Source organism: Cherax quadricarinatus, chromosome 7 (assembly GCF_038502225.1).
Source record: "Cherax quadricarinatus isolate ZL_2023a chromosome 7, ASM3850222v1, whole genome shotgun sequence".
Lineage (NCBI taxonomy): Eukaryota > Metazoa > Arthropoda > Malacostraca > Decapoda > Parastacidae > Cherax > Cherax quadricarinatus.
The window spans coordinates 43,589,711-43,597,210 of record NC_091298.1 but is presented as its reverse complement, the minus strand read 5'-3'; positions in this window follow the sequence as shown (position 1 = coordinate 43,597,210).

Genomic DNA, 7,500 nt, shown 5'->3' with positions numbered 1-7,500 from the left:
GGAGAGTTTCAGTGGGGGGAAATAAATGGGATTAAATCTGGAGTATCTGAGAGAGTTAGAGCAAAGGAAGGGGTAGCAGTAATGTTAAATGATCAGTTATGGAAGGAGAAAAGAGAATATGAATGTGTAAATTCAAGAATTATGTGGATTAAAGTAAAGGTTGGATGCGAGAAGTGGGTCATAATAAGCGTGTATGCACCTGGAGAAGAGAGGAATGCAGAGGAGAGAGAGAGATTTTGGGAGATGTTAAGTGAATGTATAGGAGCCTTTGAACCAAATGAGAGAGTAATTGTGGTAGGGGACCTGAATGCTAAAGTAGGAGAAACTTTTAGAGAGGGTGTGGTAGGTAAGTTTGGGGTGCCAGGTGTAAATGATAATGGGAGCCCTTTGATTGAACTTTGTATAGAAAGGGGTTTAGTTATAGGTAATACATATTTTAAGAAAAAGAGGATAAATAAGTATACACGATATGATGTAGGGCGAAATGACAGTAGTTTGTTGCATTATGTATTGGTAGATAAAAGACTGTTGAGTAGACTTCAGGATGTACATGTTTATAGAGGGGCCACAGATATATCAGATCACTTTCTAGTTGTAGCTACACTGAGAGTAAAAGGTAGATGGGATACAAGGAGAATAGAAGCATCAGGGAAGAGAGAGGTGAAGGTTTATAAACTAAAAGAGGAGGCAGTTAGGGTAAGATATAAACAGCTATTGGAGGATAGATGGGCAAATGAGAGCATAGGCAATGGGGTCGAAGAGGTATGGGCTAGGTTTAAAAATGTAGTGTTAGAGTGTTCAGCAGAAGTTTGTGGTTACAGGAAAGTGGGTGCAGGAGGGAAGAGGAGCGATTGGTGGAATGATGATGTAAAGAGAGTAGTAAGGGAGAAAAAGTTAGCATATGAGAAGTTTTTACAAAGTAGAAGTGATGCAAGGAGGGAAGAGTATATGGAGAAAAAGAGAGAAGTTAAGAGAGTGGTGAAGCAATGTAAAAAGAGAGCAAATGAGAGAGTGGGTGAGATGTTATCAACAAATTTTGTTGAAAATAAGAAAAAGTTTTGGAGTGAGATTAACAAGTTAAGAAAGCCTAGAGAACAAATGGATTTGTCAGTTAAAAATAGGAGAGGAGAGTTATTAAATGGAGAGTTAGAGGTATTGGGAAGATGGAGGGAATATTTTGAGGAATTGTTAAATGTTGATGAAGATAGGGAAGCTGTGATTTCGTGTATAGGGCAAGGAGGAATAACATCTTGTAGGAGTGAGGAAGAGCCAGTTGTGAGTGTGGGGGAAGTTCGTGAGGCAGTAGGTAAAATGAAAGGGGGTAAGGCAGCCGGGATTGATGGGATAAAGATAGAAATGTTAAAAGCAGGTGGGGATATAGTTTTGGAGTGGTTGGTGCAATTATTTAATAAATGTATGGAAGAGGGTAAGGTACCTAGGGATTGGCAGAGAGCATGCATAGTTCCTTTGTATAAAGGCAAAGGGGATAAAAGAGAGTGCAAAAATTATAGGGGGATAAGTCTGTTGAGTGTACCTGGTAAGGTGTATGGTAGAGTTATAATTGAAAGAATTAAGAGTAAGACGGAGAATAGGATAGCAGATGAACAAGGAGGCTTTAGGAAAGGTAGGGGGTGTGTGGACCAGGTGTTTACAGTGAAACATATAAGTGAACAGTATTTAGGTAAGGCTAAAGAGGTCTTTGTGGCATTTATGGATTTGGAAAAGGCGTATGACAGGGTGGATAGGGGGGCAATGTGGCAGATGTTGCAAGTGTATGGTGTAGGAGGTAGGTTACTGAAAGCAGTGAAGAGTTTTTACGAGGATAGTGAGGCTCAAGTTAGAGTATGTAGGAAAGAGGGAAATTTTCTCCCAGTAAAAGTAGGCCTTAGACAAGGATGTGTGATGTCACCGTGGTTGTTTAATATATTTATAGATGGGGTTGTAAGAGAAGTAAATGCGAGGGTCTTGACAAGAGGCGTGGAGTTAAAAGATAAAGAATCACACACAAAGTGGGAGTTGTCACAGCTGCTCTTTGCTGATGACACTGTGCTCTTGGGAGATTCTGAAGAGAAGTTGCAGAGATTGGTGGATGAATTTGGTAGGGTGTGCAAAAGAAGAAAATTAAAGGTGAATACAGGAAAGAGTAAAGTTACGAGGATAACAAAAAGATTAGGTGATGAAAGATTGAATATCAGATTGGAGGGAGAGAGTATGGAGGAGGTGAACGTATTCAGATATTTGGGAGTAGACGTGTCAGCGGATGGGTCTATGAAAGATGAGGTGAATCATAGAATTGATGAGGGAAAAAGAGTGAGTGGTGCACTTAGGAGTCTGTGGAGACAAAGAACTTTGTCCTTGGAGGCAAAGAGGGGAATGTATGAGAGTATAGTTTTACCAACGCTCTTATATGGGTGTGAAGCGTGGGTGATGAATGTTGCAGCGAGGAGAAGGCTGGAGGCAGTGGAGATGTCATGTCTGAGGGCAATGTGTGGTGTGAATATAATGCAGAGAATTCGTAGTTTGGAAGTTAGGAGGAGGTGCGGGATTACCAAAACTGTTGTCCAGAGGGCTGAGGAAGGGTTGTTGAGGTGGTTCGGACATGTAGAGAGAATGGAGCGAAACAGAATGACTTCAAGAGTGTATCAGTCTGTAGTGGAAGGAAGGCGGGGTAGGGGTCGGCCTAGGAAAGGTTGGAGGGAGGGGGTAAAGGAGGTTTTGTGTGCGAGGGGCTTGGACTTCCAGCAGGCATGCGTGAGCGTGTTTGATAGGAGTGAATGGAGACAAATGGTTTTTAATACTTGACGTGCTGTTGGAGTGTGAGCAAAGTAACATTTATGAAGGGATTCAGGGAAACCGGCAGGCCGGACTTGAGTCCTGGAGATGGGAAGTACAGTGCCTGCACTCTGAAGGAGGGGTGTTAATGTTGCAGTTTAAAAACTGTAGTGTAAAGCACCCTTCTGGCAAGACAGTGATGGAGTGAATGATGGTGAAAGTTTTTCTTTTTCGGGCCACCCTGCCTTGGTGGGAATCGGCCAGTGTGATAATAAAAAAAAATAAAAAAATATATATATATATATATATATATATATATATATATATATATATATATATATATATATATATATATATATATTATATATATATATATATATATATATATTTATCACATTGGCCGATTCCCACCAAGGCAGGGTGGCCAGAAAAAGAAAAACTTTCACCATCATTCACTCCATCACTGTCTTGCCAGAAGGGTGCTTTACACTTCAGTTTTTAAACTGCAACATTAACACCCCTCCTTCAGAGTGTAGGCACTGTACTTCCCATCTCCAGGACTCAAGTCCAGCCTGCCGGTTTCCCTGAACCCCTTCATAAATGTTACTTTGCTCACACTCCAACAGCACGTCAAGTATTAAAAATCATTTGTCTCCATTCACTCCTATCAAACACGCTCACGCATGCCTGCTGGAAGTCCAAGCCTCTCGCACACAAAACCTCCTTTACCCCCTCCCTCCAACCCTTCCTAGGCCGACCCCTACCCCGCCTTCCTTCCACTACAGACTGATACACTCTTGAAGTTATTCTGTTTCGCTCCATTCTCTCCACATGTCCGAACCACCTCAACAACCCTTCCTCAGCCCTCTGGACAACAGTTTTGGTAATCCCGGACCTCCTCCTAACTTCCAAACTACGAATTCTCTGCATTATATTCACACCACACATTGCTCTCAGACATGACATCTCCACTGCCTCCAGCCTTCTCCTCGCTGCAACATTTATCACCCATGCTTCACACCCATATAAGAGTGTTGGTAAAACTATACTCTCAAACATTCCTCTCTTTGCCTCCAAGGACAAAGTTCTTTGTCTCCACAGACTCCTAAGTGCACCACTCACCCTTTTCCCCTCATCAATTCTATGATTCACCTCATCTTTCATAGACCCATCCGCTGACACGTCCACTCCCAAATATCTGAATACATTCACCTCCTCCATATATATATATATATATATATATATATATATATATATATATATATATATATATATATATATATATATATATATATATATATATATATATGTCCTGCCGAATAGGCAGAACTTGCCATCTTGGCTTAAATAGCAACCCTCATCTTGCCATATAGGACAAGTGAAAATTTGTGTATGCAATAATTTCGCCAAAATCATTCTGAAACTAACGAGAAAAATATATTTCACTGTGTTTGTTTAGTATTAAATTATTGTAAACATATCTAAAATATATAGTTGGGTTAGGCTAAAATAAATTGTTCGTGTTATAGTATGGTTAGGTAAGTTTTCTAAGTTCCTTTTGGTGCAAAATTAAAAAAAATTACATTAACATTAATGAAATAAATATATCTTTAAACGTATAAGAGAAAATTTTAGAAAGGACTTAATTTTAAATGAGTTCTTGCTAATTGACCAGTTTTACATATTCGGCACGACATATATATATATATATATATATATTTTTTTTTTTTTTTTTTTTTTCAACAAGTCGGCCGTCTCCCACCGAGGCAGGGTGACCCAAAAAAGAAAGAAAATCCCCAAAAAGAAAATACTTTCATCATCATTCAACACTTTCACCACACTCACACATTATCACTGTTTTTGCAGAGGTGCTCAGAATACAACAGTCTAGAAGCATACACATATAAAGATACACAACATATCCCTCCAAACTGCCAATATCCCAAACCCCTCCTTTAAAGTGCAGGCATTGTACTTCCCATTTCCAGGACTCAAGTCCGACTATATGAAAATAATCGGTTTCCCTGAATCCCTTCACTAAATATTACCCTGCTCACACTCCAACAGATCGTCAGGTCCCAAGTACCATTCGTCTCCATTCACTCCTATCTAACACGCTCACGCACGCTTGCTGGAAGTCCAAGCCCCTCACCCACAAAACCTCCTTTACCCCCTCTCTCCAACCCTTTCGAGGACGACCCCTACCCCGCCTTCCTTCCCCTATAGATTTATATGCTTTCCATGTCATTCTACTTTGATCCATTCTCTCTAAATGACCAAACCACCTCAACAACCCCTCTTCTGCCCTCTGACTAATACTTTTATTAACTCCACACTTTCTCCTAATTTCCACACTCCGAATTTTCTGCATAATATTTACACCACACATTGCCCTTAAACAGGACATCTCCACTGCCTCCAACCGTCTCCTCGCTGCTGCATTTACCACCCAAGCTTCGCACCCATATAAAAGTGTTGGTACTACTATACTTTCATACATTCCCTTCTTTGCCTCCATAGATAACGTTTTTTGACTCCACATATACCTCAACGCACCACTCACCTTTTTTCCCTCATCAATTCTATGATTAACCTCATCCTTCATAAATCCATCCGCCGACACGTCAACTCCCAAGTATCTGAAAACATTCACTTCTTCCATACTACTCCTCCCCAATTTGATATCCAATTTTTCTTTATCTAAATCATTTGACACCCTCATCACCTTACTCTTTTCTATGTTCACTTTCAGCTTTCTACCTTTACACACATTCCCAAACTCATCCACTAACCTTTGCAATTTTTCTTTAGAATCTCCCATAAGCACAGTATCATCAGCAAAAAGTAACTGTGTCAATTCCCATTTTGAATTTGATTCCCCAAAATTTAATCCCACCCCTCTCCCGAACACCCTAGCATTTACTTCCTTTACAACCCCATCTATAAATATATTAAACAACCATGGTGACATTACACATCCCTGTCTAAGACCTACTTTTACCGGGAAATAGTCTCCCTCTCTTCTACACACCCTAACCTGAGCCTCACTATCCTCATAAAAACTCTTTACAGCATTTAATAACTTACCACCTATTCCATATACTTGCAACATCTGCCACATTGCTCCTCTATCCACTCTATCATATGCCTTTTCTAAATCCATAAATGCAATAAAAACTTCCCTACCTTTATCTAAATACTGTTCACATATATGCTTCAATGTAAACACTTGATCTACACATCCCCTACCCACTCTGAAACCTCCTTGCTCATCCGCAATCCTACATTCTGTCTTACCTCTAATTCTTTCAATTATAACCCTACCGTACACTTTTCCTGGTATACTCAGTAAGCTTATTCCTCTATAATTTTTACAGTCTCTTTTGTCCCCTTTCCCTTTATATAAAGGGACTATACATGCTCTCCGCCAATCCCTAGGTACCTTCCCCTCTTTCATACATTTATTGAACAAAAGTACCAACCACTCCAACACTATATCCCCCCCTGCTTTTAACATTTCTGTCATGATCCCATCAGTTCCAGCTGCTTTACCCCCTTTCATTTTACGTAATGCCTCACGTACCTCCCCCACACTTACATTCTGCTCTTCTTCACTCCTAAAAGATGGTATACCTCCCTGACCAGTGCATGAAATTACTGCCTCTGTTTCTTCCTTAACATTTAAAAGTTCCTCAAAATATTCTCGCCATCTACCTAATACCTCCATCTCCCCATCTACTAACTCCCCTACTCTGTTTTTAACTGACAAATCCATATTTTCCCTTGGCTTTCTTAACTTGTTTAACTCACTCCAAAATTTTTTTTTATTTTCATTAAAATTTCTTGACAGTGCCTCTCCCACTCTATCATCTGCTCTCCTTTTGCACTCTCTCACCACTCTCTTTACCTTTCTTTTACTCTCCATATATTCTGCTCTTCTTATAACACTTCTGCTTTGTAAAAACCTCTCATAAGCTACCTTTTTCTCTTTTATCACACCCTTTACTTCATCATTCCACCAATCACTCCTCTTTCCTCCTGCACCCACCCTCCTATAACCACAAACTTCTGCCCCACATTCTAATACTGCATTTTTAAAACTATTCCAACCCTCTTCAACCCCCCCATTACTCATCTTTGCACTATCCCACCTTTCTGCCAATAGTCGCTTATATCTCACCCGAACTTCCTCCTCCCTTAGTTTATACACTTTCACCTCCCTCTTACTTGTTGTTGCCACCTTCCTCTTTTCCCATCTACCTCTTACTCTAACTGTAGCTACAACTAAATAATGATCCGATATATCAGTTGCCCCTCTATAAACATGTACATCCTGGAGCCTACCCATCAACCTTTTATCCACCAATACATAATCTAATAAACTACTTTCATTACGTGCTACATCATACCTTGTATATTTATTTATCCTCTTTTTCATAAAATATGTATTACTTATTACCAAATTTCTTTCTACACATAGCTCAATTAAAGGCTCCCCATTTACATTTACCCCTGGCACCCCAAATTTACCTACTACTCCCTCCATAACATTTTTACCCACTTTAGCATTGAAATCCCCAACCACCATTACTCTCACACTTGATTCAAAACTCCCCACGCATTCACTCAACATTTCCCAAAATCTCTCTCTCTCCTCTACACTTCTCTCTTCTCCAGGTGCATACACGCTTATTATAACCCACTTTTCACATCCAATCTTTATTTTAC